Below are 14649 nucleotides of genomic sequence, written 5' to 3' on the forward strand. Positions count from 1 at the left end.
CTTCTTCTGTTGCTCCTTGTGGGAGCATTCCAACAATCATTGTTCCTTCTGAAGGTGCTGTTTCCTATGTACTCTCAACAAATTCATCTTTGTCTGCCCAAATCCACAAGGTCTTTTCCTTTTCCATATACAATTTTTGGATGCATTTGAAGACATCCAGGGGTGCAGCTTCTTTTACCCGACTGCCCCACTGCTCCCACGGGGCTCCGACCTCAGCCCACTCCAGAGCCAGGGAACTCCAGGGAAGGGCTTCCCAGCTGGGAATTTCTGATGGCACTGATTCCTCACATTTACACTGAACAAGTGACATTTTGTTGGGATCTGGCCAGACTGTGCCAGTTTTGTTTTACCAGTGGGCAGGGGCAGCACCAAAGGCACAGACTCCAACTGAAGGAATCAGTGTCATTTCCTGCAGTTCAGAGCAGCAAAGAATCACAAAAGGAGCAGCTCAGCAATGCACCCAACCATCCCCAACAAAGATTGCCTGCAGATATTAACAAAGATCCAGCAGCATTTACCCTCAGGCTTTACCATCCCCCGGACCCACACAGCAGCTGGGGAAGCTGTCACAGCCAAGGGCTGCAGAGCCACTCCTGGGCACTGGGAATTCCTGCAGGTGCCTCCAGCCCCAGGTGAGGCTCCAACCCTGCTGGGAGAGGGCCCAGCTCTGACAGTGCTGAAGGAACAAACTGACAGCACTGCTAGTGTGGCAACATCTGCTTTCATCCACCTCTTGGGTCCCTCCCAAAGCCTGGCCAGGGCTCAAGGAGGAACCAAGGGAGCTGACTTTGACCATACAGCCCCAAACAAGGCCAGATGTCAGATTTCATGGCCTTGTCTGGCTTCTAAATACACAAAGGTCAATACATGTTTGTTGGAGAGTTTTTCAAGAATGACTTAAAGAAAAGGCCATGAGACATACAATTGAGAGAAAAGTATAGGGGAAAAGTAAAAGCAGTTTCTAACAGCTCTCAGCTTTCTGATTTGTATAAACAATTAGACTCTCTCAGGCATCATTCTATAAACAATGGAGTTCTCAGATTGTCTTCCCATAACAAGTAGAACACCGTCTCTGGGAAGGCCTGCCATCCTGAGAACAGATGTAAACGTTTTGGGAACACTGGTTTCTGTTTTAGTTTTTGGTTTCTGTTTTGGTTTCTGTTTTTAATAAACAATTGTAGGTATTCTAAAACAAAGGGAGTGGTTCGAAATTTCTCTGTTAGCCTATCATGACATTGGATTACAGAATATGCATGAAGTTCGTTAACTTTGTTATTTAAGGTGATTGATTGATCAATAAAATCGGAGTTCGATGCATTAAAGGATGGTCGTCTCCCCCTCATCTCCAACACATGTTTCACTAACGAGTGGCTGCATCTATCTCACTGCTAATGACCATGGATATTTCATCAGGGAGCAGATACAAAGATAACCTTTGCTTGGAAGGTTCATCCAGAGGCCACCTTTGGCTCAGGGCATGCTGTCCAGGCCTCACTCAGGGCTGGTGTCCAGGCCTTGGCACTGCAGGGACGTGGTTTAGTGCTGGGCTTCGCACTGCTGGGTGAGCGGCTGCACTGGCTGAGCTCAGAGGGATTTTCCAACAGAAAGGATTCTGTGATTCCATGATTATATCCACTGCATCCAGCTGGGGCTATTTTAGCAGCATTACTTTGCTCCAAAAGTTCCCTCTTGCCCAGCTCCTGTGGCCTGAGGCTTCAGCTCCTTCAGCTCCTGGTGCTGACATGCTCATGCTGAACGAGACGCCTCAGAGAGAAGAACACAGTCCATGCAATTCCTTCTGGGACACGGAGAGGGGAGGCTGTGCAAACAGGAGCATTGTTTGCTGTGGCCTCCTCTCTGCCCTTCACGCCTTTCAGTGCTTTGAACCAGCCAAGATCTTTCTCCAAGAGTGCAATGGAGCAGCTGTTCCTGCTCCCGGGCCTGGCTCTCTCCAGTCTCTGCCCTTGCCTGGTTCTGTCCCTCGTGCTGTGCCCTCTGTTCCCCCAGGGCTCAGTGGCTGCTGCCCAGGACTGTGGCACTGGCACAGATCCAGTGCTCCAGAGCCTCCTTTCTGTGCCCTTGGAGCTGCCTGGGCACAGCAGCCTTTTCCATCTGGAAGCTCCCCATGGACAGGGAGTGCCCAGCTCCGTTCCCTGCAAAGCCTCCAGGAGCCCTGGGCTGCCATCTCCAGTCCCTGCTGGCACTGGGGGCTCCCAGGTGCCTCAGGCTGCTGTGACACCGCTGCACACGGGAGGGAAGAAGGGCAGGGGCTGTGCTCAAAATCAGCTCCATCTGCTGCTGCTGCTGCTGCTGCTGCTGCTGCTTCTGTGGGGTCATTTGTGCAGCCCTGGCCTAGAGTCAGGGATCAGATCCTGCCAGTCTCTTCCAGCCCTGGCTGCTCAGAGTTTGGGCCTTGGAGCCTCAGGTGGCCAAAGGCAGCTGCTGCTGCTCCCTCTGTGTGCCCGTGTTCAGCAGTGCTGCTCCATCAGTCTGTGCCCAGCAACGGGGAAAAGCCGGGCTCTGCCTGACCAGCTCAGCCAGCAGGAAGGGAGCTGCTCCACACAGGAACCAGGAGCAAAGGATGTTCCTTTTGTAGGACATGTTTTCTATTGAAAGGAAAAAAAAGGACAAAGGGAAAAATAGGTAAATGGTAAAAGATAAGAGTAAAATCCAAGTGTTAGTGAAAAAAACATAATGTTAGTGAAAAAAAACAAAATATAAAGGCAAAGTTAAATTCTGTGCATTAAGAGGTAAATGATCTTTTTAAAAAGATAACTCAGTTATTTACATTGTAAATGTGCTGATGGCATGCATCCATCTTACTGACCTCAGCAGCCTCTTAAAAGATTTTGGGCTTTGTTTCCAACATTGGTATTTGAAATTGTGGTTGAAGCACAAGGAAATTGCTTTGTGCCCTTCCAGCTCCAAGCAGGACTGGGAGTGGAAACTCTGTCAAACCCCAAATCCTTTAGAAGATGACCTTCCTTCTCAGCCTGGAAATGAGCTGCACATTCCCTTTGAAACTGTGTCTCTAAGAAATCCCTGACAAAGTCCCACTTACGGCTTTTTGCTCTGGTTTGGAAGTGCAGAAGGGCAATTCTCCATCCACCAGCTCCAGACTCCACTGCCTCAGGAGCATCGCCCACTCGCCAGCTTTGGCCCACTTGTGGCACTTCTAGAGGAGGAAGAACGTGCAATTTCATAATTCCAGCCAATAAAGAAGGAAGAATGGGACAGACAAAAGAGATCCAGGCATTCAGCTGGGACTGTGGAGATTTTGGGTCCTTGCCAATTGGATGTGTGTCCCCAGCTGCAATCTCTGGGCCTGCAGCAGAGTCTCACTCACCTGCCAAAGCAGAAAGCTCAGGCACTGTGCTCGCAACAGGCTCGTCTGATGCAGAGCTGTCAGAGCAATGTGAGGGCAGAACCAGCCCAGCTGGGACCAGGGCTGAGCCCAGCAGAGCCCTGGCAGAGCCCAGAGCAGCCTCAGCACCCGCAGAGCCTGGCTGCAAGGAGAGAAAGCAAAAAGTGCCCGTCAGCTGAGAGCTCCTGTGCCCTTGTGCCAAGGCCTGCGGTGCCCAGAGCTGTGCCCAGAGCTGCCCATCCCTGCTGCCTTTGGCAGCAGAGAAGGAGGGCAGCACATGTGCCCAGCCTGCAGCCAGCCACGGCACATGCAGCCCTCAGTAGCTTCCTAGAGTCAAAAAGCAGCTGGGCAGCTGACTGAAGAATTCATTGCATCTGCCCCTGCACAGGGGGAACCTTTGGTGCCCAGCCAGGCCGTGCCATGCCCAGATCAGGGAGCATCCCCCTGCCTGTGGACTCACCTGCGAATTGGGCCTGGAGCCTGGCTTTGAAGAAGGTGCCAGAATCCAAGTCCACCATCTTCAGCTGGCCAGGCTGGGAAGAGATTGTCATCCTTGAGGTTGTCCTTGGTGTCTCCAGCAGCAGCCCCACCTGGAACAGCTTCTCCAGAGGCTCCTTCTCCTGCCCTGGGGCCAGACCAGGCTGTCAGGGCTCTGCCCGGGGCCCCAGCCATCCATGAACAGGACAAACAAAACCAGGGGGATGGTGGTCACCAGTGGCCTGCCATCACCACCACCACACCAGGTCTGCAGCTCAGCTCCAGCCCAAGAGATGCATATTCCCTTCTGCTGACCCCTGCTCAAAGCTACAGGCAGGACAAAACCAGCCTGGTTTGCTTTGCCACTGATTGCCAAGAGATGCGTGGAGCTGGTACCTGCCAGGCCCCTGGATCCAAATGTGCACGTGGATCTCTCCCATCTTCTAGGGCAGAGGAATACCCTTCACCCAAGGATGACAGAAAAGATCTTCTAAGGATGGCCTGTCCGAGGGTTGCATGGACAAACACCTCTTAATGATATCCTGGCAGTCTGGGGAGAGAAACCAGAAATCATCAGTCAATTGGAGAAGTTGCCCCCCTGTTCCCATGCCCAGGCCATGCTGGGTGTGCCCAGAGCTGGGCCTAAACTTCCCCATGGATGTTCTGTTTGGAGGACAGCAGGAGAGCAGGACATGTGCCACCTCCTCAGCAGCTGCCAGAGCGGGATGCCCATGAGCCTGCTCCTGTCTCCCAGCAATGGTACTGGCCCCGTGCCCAGAGATGAGGATCCACCTTGAGAGAGCCATCGTGGGAACAAGATCCGCCCCCGGATGATCTCCTGGCCCCTCCTGAACGGGTGCTTCCCCATGACCAGGTGGCACAGCAGGAGGCCCAGGGACCAGATCGTGGCTGCCTCGCCGTGGTAGCGTTGGTGCTGGATCCACTCTGGTGGGCTATAGGACAGGGTTCCTGTGGAACACAGACAGAGATCAGCAGGGGGATGCTGCTGCTCCCAGAGCCTGGCCCCAGCATCCCTGGCCATGTGGGGGTTGCCCCAGAGGCACATGGAGTGAGAGCTGCCCTCTCACCAGCACCTGGGACTTGTGCACAAACTCGGGGCTGGAAAAGAAGCCACCGGTGCTGGAAGAGGGCAGCACAATCCCTGGGAAGGCCAAACCATGACACACAAAGAAGAAACCCACCCAGTAGTGGAGAAAACTCACTCTCCTCCCCACCTCCATGGCCCCCAAAAATGTTAATAAGCCAAGGCAAACAAGGAGAGCAGAGCAGTCCAGCCCTTCCTCACCTGCACACCAAACCATCCGGGGCACGCGGTCAGGCCTCCCTCTCTGCTACCCCCATGGGGGTTTGTGTCGGGCTGGCTGCCCCAGCTCCAGCCCCAGCCCAGGCCACAGTGGGTGCTGAAGGCTGTCAGCAGGGCTGGGAGCTGGCCGCCCTCACACCCCACCCAGAACAACTCGGCTCCAGCATCAATCCTATCCCGGCTGCAATAGGGGGAAACCCCAGTGCTGCACCCAGGCTGGGCCACAAGATGCCCAGGAGCATCCCCTGCGAGGGCTCACCTGCAAACTGGGTGTAGGCTGTGTCTTGGAGGAAGGCGCCACAGCCAAAGTCAATCAGTTTCAGCTGCCCGCTGGCCAGGTCGAGCAGGACATTCTCGGGCTTGATGTCCCGGTGCAGGACCCCGCAGCTGGTGCAGTGCCGCACGGCCTCCAGCACCTGGCGGAACAGCCCCCGCGCCTCCTCCTCGGGCAGGAACCCCCGCTCCGCCAGGAAACCTGAGAGTTCCTGGCACTGCTCCGGACGCTCCAGCACCAGCAGGAAGCTGTCGGGGAGCTCAAGCCACTCCAGGAGCTGAATAACACCACCACAGCCACGGGACACCTTGGCCAGCAGCACGATCTCCAGCGGGGCGCTGGTGCCGTCGGGCTGCGGGAGGAGCGCGGTGCCGTCAGTGGGGCCGAGGCCGTGCCGGGGCTCTGGCAGCCCTCAGGCAGCCCGGGATGCTCTGCACGCCCCGCTCACCCCACGCCCGCTCTCCCCGCAGGGCTCACGGCGGCTCCCACCCTGCCGGGCCCCGGCTCCTCGCCGCCCGGCACGGCCCGGCTTCTGCCGCTGGCCCCGCTCACTCACCAGCTCGCCCCAGTGCCGGACGCGATCCCTCGGCACGCATTTGATGGCCACCTGCGAGCGAGGGAGAGCAGCGGGCTGAGCTCGCCACCCGTCCCGCCGCGCCCCGACCTTCTCCTCCTCCTCCCTCCTCCTCCGCCCCCTCCTCCCGCGCCCGCCGCCGGCCCCGCCGCTCACCGGGGCGCCGTCCGAGAGCCGCGTGGCCGCGAAGACGCTGCCGAAGCCGCCGCGCCCCAGCAGCGATCCCAGCCGGTACCGCTCCTGCAGGGCCTCGTGCGCCTCACCTGCGGGCGAGACGCGGCTGTCAGCGCTCGGCCCGGGGCCAGCAACGACCCCCGAGCGCCCCTCACCCGCCCCGGGCCCGGCATCCCCACCCGCCCCGGGCCGCGGCGGCTTGGGGCTGGCGGCCGCGCTGCCGAGCGGCGGAGCTCGGGCCGGGGAAGCCGCAGCGGAGGTGGCGGGAGCGGCCGCGCCGCGTGTGTCCTCCGCGGGCCCCGGGAGGAGCCGGAGCCGGGGCCGGGGCCGGGGCCGGGGCCGGGGCCGGGGCCGGGACTGGACCCTGCCTCGGGTCCGGAGCCGGGCTCGGGCCAGGCGGAGCCGAAGGGCGGCGATGCCGCCCCCGCACCAGGCACTGATGCCCGCCCAGCAGCGCCACCGCCAGTACGGCCAGAGCCAGGCGGAGGCGAGACCGCGGCGGGACGGCCGGGGCCGGGCACGGGGCAGCCCCGCCCGGGGCCGGGGGCGGGCCGGGGGCATGGCCTGGCCCGGCAGGGGAGAGGGAGGCGGGGAGAGGAGAGGGACGCCGGGCAAGGGACCCCGAGAGAAGGGTGCCCGACAGCGGGAAAGGGAGAGAAAGAGAAAGAAAAAGAGAAATGGAAAGAGTGTTGAAAACTATCTGTTTGCTGCTGCTGCTGTCGCCGGTGCTGCTGCCGCTGCTGCTGCCGCTGCTGCAACTGAGGCACCGGGGCCGTTTGTCCCCGTGTCCGTTCCCCGCTCGCCCCACGAGCCCCACGTTCGAGCCCCGCGCGCCGCGGGGACAGCCCCTCCGTCTGTCCAAACACGGGAACTTTGCAGCCTTGAGCCCAGATGCAGAGCCCTGACTCCTGCGCACTGGCACAGCGATCCCCTCGCCTGCTGCTGTGCATTGTCCTTGCTGAGGGTCAAACACTTTCGGGGCACCTTCCCTTGGGGTAGGATTCCTACCTGACCCAAGCACTGCACTTACATCTCCAGTGTTGCTTTCCAGTAAAAACAGGAGAAGGAAAACTGTGTGTGGCTCATGGTATTTTAGAACGCCTAAAAATCCCTAAGTCACTGATCTTAGAGGTGAGGTACATCTGGAATTACTGGGATGCAACATGGAAAAGGGGAGCATAGAAATAAATAGAGGAAAACATCTTGGATTGTTTCTTCCATTTTCATTTCACTTCTGGAAAGCTGTTTCCGTTTTCCAGGAATCTTGTCCTGTCTGCTCTTCCCAAGAATTTCTCATGGAGAACAAGGTCAAGCTTCTGTCACAAGATTTGCCACCAGGAAATTATGCCACTGGTGAAGTTTTCATTGTGACTGTTTGTGCTGGCTTAGGGCAAATTTTGGGAGGAAACCTCCAAAAGGAATCCATCTAGAAAGGAAGTTCAAGCAGCCCCTCCCCCTACTAGTTCAGGAAAAGACTTCCCTCGAGAAAAGTGAAAAAAACCCAGTTTATTAAACAAGTAAAGTATTCACAAGCATGAAAAATGAATAATATTAAATAAAACCTTGGACAGTGCTGAAGAGATGGAAAATTCAGAAAGTCCTTGTTGTGGGTTGTAGTTGGCTCACTCGGTCTCTTCTAAGTCCCTCTGGTTCTGGAATGCAGCGTCCCAGAGCTCAGGGGGCCACAGGTGTGAGCTGCCGGTGTTTGTCTGGGTTTTCAGCCCAGAGCAGGTTTAAACAGTTCCAAGAAAAAGGAAAGTCACAGTCCGAGGAACTTCTCTTCCTAAGCTAGCTAAAACCAAATTGCTGGACCTGGGCTGTGAAGGCATTGTGAAATTTCCAAATCTGTGCACTGGCGGTCTCAGCAAACACTAGATCTGGATGGTGCTGGAGTCAGAACCTTGAAATTTCCAAATTTTAGATTTCTGTGCCAGCAAATCACTGGACTTGGGCTGTGCGGGCACCAGGAAATTTCCAAATCTGGGTACTGGGGCAGCAAACACAAGACATGGGAGGTGCCAGACCCAGTAGCAGAAAGTTGCCGGGTTTTGGATTTCTGTGCCAGCAAATTGCTGCACTTGGGCTGTGCCAGAATAGGGAAATTTTCAGGTCAAGGCACTGGCAGTGCCAGCAAACCCCACATTTCAGGAAGGATTGGATCTGGACCCTTCCCTTCCCTTCCCTTCCCTTCCCTTCCCTTCCCTTCCCTTCCCTTCCACAAGGTGCCAGAGGGGCTGGACAGCAGCCAGGCAGAAAGGGACCTGCAGGGACTGATGGACAGCAGGCTGGGCATGAGCCAGCAGTGTGCCCAGGTGGGCAAGAAGGCCAATGGCTCCTGGCCTGGCTCAGGAATGGTGTGGGCAGCAGGAGCAGGGCAGGGATTCTTCCCCTGTGCTCAGCACTGCTTGGGCAGCACCTTGAGTGCTGTGTTCAGTTCTGGAGCCCCCAATTAACAAGGACATAGAGGGGCTGGAGCGTGTCCAGAGAAGGACAACAAGGCTGAGGATGGGTCTGGAGCACAAGAGCTTTGAGGAGTTGCTGAGGGAGCTGAGGTTGTTTATCCTGCAGAAGAGGAGGCTCAAGGGAGACAGGGCAGTGTCAGGGCACAGGGTGGACTTGATGATCTCCAAGGTCTTTTCCACCCTTGCTGATTCTGGGATTCTCTGGAACCACCCTTGGAGCAGTTGCAGGAGGAGCCCTGGGCCCCCTCTTCAGAAGCTGCAGCAGCCCAGGCCCCTCAGCTTCTCCTGCCAGCCCCAAAGCCCATCCTGTCAGTCCTGCAGAGCCTCTGCAGCTCCTCCTCACTGCCCAGAACACGGAGTCCCAGAGCCAGACACAGCAGCCCAGATGTGCCCCCCTGGCCTGGGGTGCCTCTGGCAAGGGAGCAGCACCAGGCACTGCAGGAGCCTGCAGACAATTCCTGCAGCACTTGTAGGATGATCCTGCTGCCCAAGGGACGTTCCCATGGTGCCAAGTCAGGAACTGCAATGGGGAGTGGGGCCAGAGAGGAAAGGGCAAACAGGGATGGGCTGTTTGCAGGGGAGGGGACAGGGCTGGGCAATAGGAAGAAACTTGCGGCAGGAAGAGTGAAAAAAGCAAAGGTGAAGTCAAGGAAATGCTGAAGGCATTTTGGGGGTGGCTGCTAGGCAGCCCTGGCTCTGAGCAACAGCGTCTGCACTGGGACAGGGAACTCTCAGCGGATGGGAACAAACTCTCTGCCTGACTGCAGAGGCCAGGACAAAGCTGAGTGGTTTCCCCGGTGTCCCCCAGCCCTTGCTGGCCCCAGGGGCAGATGGCATTTGTGCTCCCTCAGGTTCATGTCCCAAAACCAACAGCATGGGGGTGCTCCTTCTGCTCTGTGCAATGCAAACAGGGGCTGCTGAGCCAGTGCTGCCGTGTCTGTGCCTGCAAGGATGGGGCACCTGTGTGAGCTGGGGGAGAGGCCAGGGCTGCAGAGGGGAGATGTCATTGGCAGCTCCATGAGCATGCTCTGGGACGCTGCCCTGAGCTGTGCAGCGCACTGGGGATGGATCAGCCCCTGCTCTGCTGCTCCTTCCCATCTGCCCCAGGGCCCTTGCAGAGCCCCAGCCGTGCTGTTTGCCCCCAGCCTGCCCACGGCCAGCCTGAGGCTGCTCACAGGGGTTTCTGTGCAGAGCATTGGCCTGGGCGTGTTCTTGAGAGAGCCTGGGCAAGGAGCCTGGAGCCCCCAGGCCCTGGCCTGAGGCGTCAGCGCTGCCCCAGCAGTGCCCATGGCCTGTCCGTGCTGCAGCCCCGGCAGTGCCACCCCCAGGGCTGTGCCCGGCCCCGAGAGCACTCAGGCCCTGCAGCAACACCAGGGCCACCAGGGCAGCGGGGCAGGGCCACGGCAGCAGCACTGGCAACACCAAGTGCGGCTGCTGCTGCTGGGCACAGCTGCTGGGCCAGCACTGATCTGCCCCCAGCTCTGCACACAGACATTGCTGCTGCACCTCCAGAGAAGGCAACAAAAGGGCATCTCTGCAGAAAACTTGGCTGGGAGATCCTTTAGTTCCTTTAAAGCCACCAAGACTGCAGCCCCTCCTTGACACAGTCTGTGGCCACAGGAACTCTTGAGATACACAAAATGTGAAATGGAATGAACTGTGGCTTTTCTTTTGGAAAATATGGAAAAACTACAATCAAGGGAAAAAAAACCACCAGCAAGAAAACCAACAAGAGCTATCTAAGATGACTTTTATTACAAGTGATTTGCAAAAACTGTCATCTAATTTAGTCTTTCTGAATGCATCCAGCCATCAGTCTCCACACGGCAGCCTTGAGCTCCTGGTTCCTCAGGCTGTAGATGAGGGGGTTCAGGGCTGGAGTCACTACCGAGTACAGAACTGACAGGGTCAGATCCAGGGATGGAGAGGACATGGAGGGGGGCTTTAGATAGGAAAATATACCAGTGCTGATAAACAGGGAGACCACAACCAGGTGAGGGAGACAGGTGGAAAAGGCTTTGTGCCGTCCCTGCTCAGAGGGGATCCTCAGCACAGCCCTCAAGATCTGCACATAGGAGAAAACAACGAATACAAAACAACCAAAAGCTAAGGAGGCAGTGAAAACAGAAACTCCAAGTTCCCTGATGTAGGGTTTGGAGCAGGAGAGCTTGAGGATCTGCGGGATTTCACAGAAGAACTGGCCCAGGGCATTGCCATGGCACAGGGGCAGGGAAAATGTATTGGCCGTGTGCAGCAGTGCATTGAGAAAGGCACTGGCCCAGGCAGCTGCTGCCATGTGGGCACAAGCTCTGCTGCCCAGGAGGGTCCCGTAGTGCAGAGGTTTGCAGATGGACATGTAGCGGTCGTAGCACATGATGGTCAGGAGAGAAAACTCTGCTATGATAAAGAAGAGAAAGAAAAAGAGCTGAGCAGCACATCCTGTGTAGGAGATGTCCCTGGTGTCCCAGAGGGAATTGTGCATGGCTTTGGGGACAGTGGTGCAGATGAAGCCCAGGTCAGTGAGGGCCAGGTTGAGCAGGAAGAAGAACATGGGCGTGTGCAGGTGGTGGCTGCAGGCTACAGCGCTGATGATGAGGCCGTTGCCCAGGAGGGCAGCCAGGGAGATGCCCAGCAAGAGGCAGAAGTGCAGGAGCTGCAGCTGCCGCGTGTCTGCCAATGCCAGCAGGAGGAAGTGCCTGATGGAGCTGCTGTTGGACATTTGCTGATCCTTGGCATGTGGACCTGTTCATGGAGAAAAAGACAGTGTAGAGATAGAGGAGACACCCGTAAGCAAAATCAAAGCAATTTCCCATACGCTGTCCCCTGTAAGTGACACAGACCTCCTTTTGTGTTCAAGTGTTCTGCAGTTTTCTTTTTAAGCTCCCTCCATGTCTGTCTTGGTATTCTTGGATATCATAAGCCCTCAGCATTTTTGCTGCCCCCCGGGAGAATAGAGTGATTTCTCTGAGACAAAGTGATGAGTGGAGACTAAGGGGAGGTGTTCTTTCATTCTGATCTGTTCAGATTTTGTCAGGGGTTTAAACTTTAGCAGGTGGAGGGTGATCAACTTCCCATGTTTATTCCCAAAAATGCCTTAGGTACTGCTGAGAGCAGATGGATCCACCACAGCCCAGCTCCACATTTGTGGCCAAGGGCTCTCTTTGCTCATTTCACCAACCCAGCAGCATTTTCAGTGTAACAACACCGCTGCCTTTCCCCACCAATCTTATATCTCAGAGATACTCCAGGACAGGTTTGCGCCCTGGATTGAAGCTCCCAGCTGAAATCTCAGGGACACTTCCAAGTGTCCTTATGATGGCATTGGATGAGGGAGATGCAGCTCCTTCCCTGGCTGCACTGACAGCATTGCCCAGAGCCGGGCACTGGGGACAGCGTCACCCTGAGCCAGCGGTGCCCCCTGCCAGAGCCCCCAGGGCCGGGCAGCTGCTCCCAGCCCTGTGCTCTGCAGAGGGAACTGGGCCCGGGGCTGCAGAGCTGCCCCACGGCTCTGCTGCAGTTCTGCCTGCACAGGAGGGGCTGCACACCTTGGAGCCCCGGCCCTGAGGGCAAAGGCTTGGCTGGGGCACAGGAGGGAGGGGGCTTGTTCAGAGGGAGGGGCTGCACTGGAGGGGATCCTGTGGGCATCTCTAAACTCTCCCTGCCACAGCATTGCTGGGTTTTGTTTTCTTTCATTCCCTGATCTTCTCTCTGCTTCCCGCAGATTTCCCTGCTGCAGGTGTTTCCCTGTGCCTGATCTCTCTGTGCCAGCACTCACAGACCCCAAAAAATCTCTGTGCACTCTCCTTGGTCCTACAGAACCCTGCCTGTTTGCAGGGCACTGGATGGGGCAGGTTCTGTTTGCAGCTTGGAGAAAGGACAGCTCAGACTGAGCCTGATGGGTCATGCAAAGGTGATGCTGGTGCTGTCCATGGGCAGAGGAGTGGCTGAAAGTACATTAGGAATCTCCTGTGAACCTATTGATCACTAAAAGTAACAGTTCAGATTTCTCAGGTACTTGTCAAAATTCATAATCATCCTTTAATATTTATACCCCCTCCCCGTCATCCTCCAATAGTAGGAAACTGAATACAGTCTTAGGAATTTTCCTCATTTTTATCAAAATCCTTGTCTTGGAAATATTCTGTGACTGATCAGAACCCCTCAGTACATCAGAGCTTCATGAGCATTTCACCTCCCCTGCACCAGAAATACCCAGAGTTGTACTCACAGAGTCTATAGGCATTGGAATGGTCCAGCAGCAGGAGATGGCTCCAGGAGCTGCAGCTGCATTGTCCTGCAGCCAGAGGTTCCTGTGCCAAGGGCTGGCAGTGATTCTGCCCCAGGCACTTCTCAGCACCTTCCCAGCCCTGACTGATTGAAGCTCTCTGTGCCTCTGTGCTGTGCCTGGGCTGGCTGCAGGCAGTGTCCCAGCCCTGCTGGGCTGGCAGAAGAGCTGCTCATCAGGAGAAATGTGCTTTTGAAGCTCTTCTTGGTTACCAGGAGCTGCATCTGTACCAGGAGCCCAGCTCAGCTCAGCAGCACAGATACAGGACTAGGACTGTAATGAGCCTCTGGGGCTTTGTGCTCAGGCCCTGAACATCAGTCCCTGAGAAGGAGCTGAAGAAACCTCTCCAGAACTCCAAGTCAGAATCCAACTCCAAAGTTTCTTGGACTTGTAATGGGTCCCACTGAGGGACACGACTGAGCAAGTGTCCCCAGACCCCAGGCAGAGCAGAGAACTGGAGGCAGTGATGACAGGTGGGGACAAAGAGAAGCCAAGTCTTGGTGCCCTGGGGCACAGCAGGGTCTGTGCCACCAAGGGCTGTGAGGAGACACCTTGTCCTGAGGCCCTGGGGCCTCCTGGCGCAGCCCCAGCCAGGCTGGGCACTGTCAGCCCCTTGTCCTGCCCTCAGCATCCCCCCTAGCCCACATCCCAGTGGCCTCAAGGATCTGCTGGAAGGAGTCCCTGGGGAGCCTTGCTCAGGAATGGGGACTCCTGAATGCTCCCTGCAGGGATTGCAGGTTTTTCAAAGGACTTTGGGTTTGGCTTTTGCCTTGGAGTCTCTGAGAGCTTTGTGCAATGATGGCCTCCAATTATCTGCTGTAATTAGTCCCTGGAGAGGCTTTGTCAGTAACAACACTCAGTGGGGCTCATTAATGCTTCAAGGTACTTCAGTTCTTTTAAGGTACTTGGTGTTTCCGTTTTGATACAGACTCTGTGAGAGGTTTGTGCAATCATGACCCCAATTATCTACTTTAACAAGTCCCTTGGGAGCTTTGTACTGACACTCAGTGGGGCTCATTAATACTTTGAGATACTCAAGGTTTTTAAGGTACTTTGGAATTTCCTTTCCATGCTGAGTCTCTGAGAGGTTTTTGTGCCATTCTGGCCTTCAATTCTGTCCTCCAAGGAGTCCATGAGGAGCCTGTGTTGGGGATGGACCTCAGTGGGAGCCATGAATGCCTTGAGACACTTTGCGGTTTTCTTCTGACTTTGACTCCTGGAAAGGTTTGTGCAATCTCCTCTCAGGCCCTAAGGTTCAAGGGCTCAGCTCCAAATGCACAGTGAGGCGCATGAGGATCAAGCAAATCCTGACAAACCATGGCTCTGCCTTGATTTCCCTCTGCTCTCATGGAGCTCATCAGGAAGCTGTCTGTAGTGGTTTTTGTTCACTAATTTGAGATTTCTTGGAGAATGCAGCAATGTTTGTGATGGGTTCAGTGTTGGCTATATACCAGTACACTCACTAGATTATACGTACTTATTTCCTGCTGTGAGGTAGGATTAGGAGAAAGGCAAAGTAGCCTCAAAACTTTAAAAGGGTATAAAGAAAAGTTTATTACCAGTAACTAGAAGAAAGAGTAATATGAATGCAAAAAAACTTTTGGAACTTCTCCTCCTTTGGAACTTCTCCTCTCCCTGCAAGCTTTTCTTTCTTACTGACAATGAAAGAGACAAAACCTAAAATTTTCAGTCACTTTGCCACCTCTAGAATAGTT

General features: G+C 55.7%; 1 pseudogene; it reads right to left on the minus strand.

Moving 5' to 3' along the window:
* The window catches only part of LOC128943458 (uncharacterized), a 48467-nt pseudogene extending 37480 nt beyond the window's left edge, over window positions 1-10987 (minus strand).
* Window positions 10988-14649: the final 3662 nt, after the last annotated feature.

The sequence above is a fragment of the Melozone crissalis genome, unplaced genomic scaffold (genome assembly GCF_028551555.1).
Source record: "Melozone crissalis strain CALT ecotype California unplaced genomic scaffold, PUWL_Pcris_2 ptg000046l_1, whole genome shotgun sequence".
Lineage (NCBI taxonomy): Eukaryota > Metazoa > Chordata > Aves > Passeriformes > Passerellidae > Melozone > Melozone crissalis.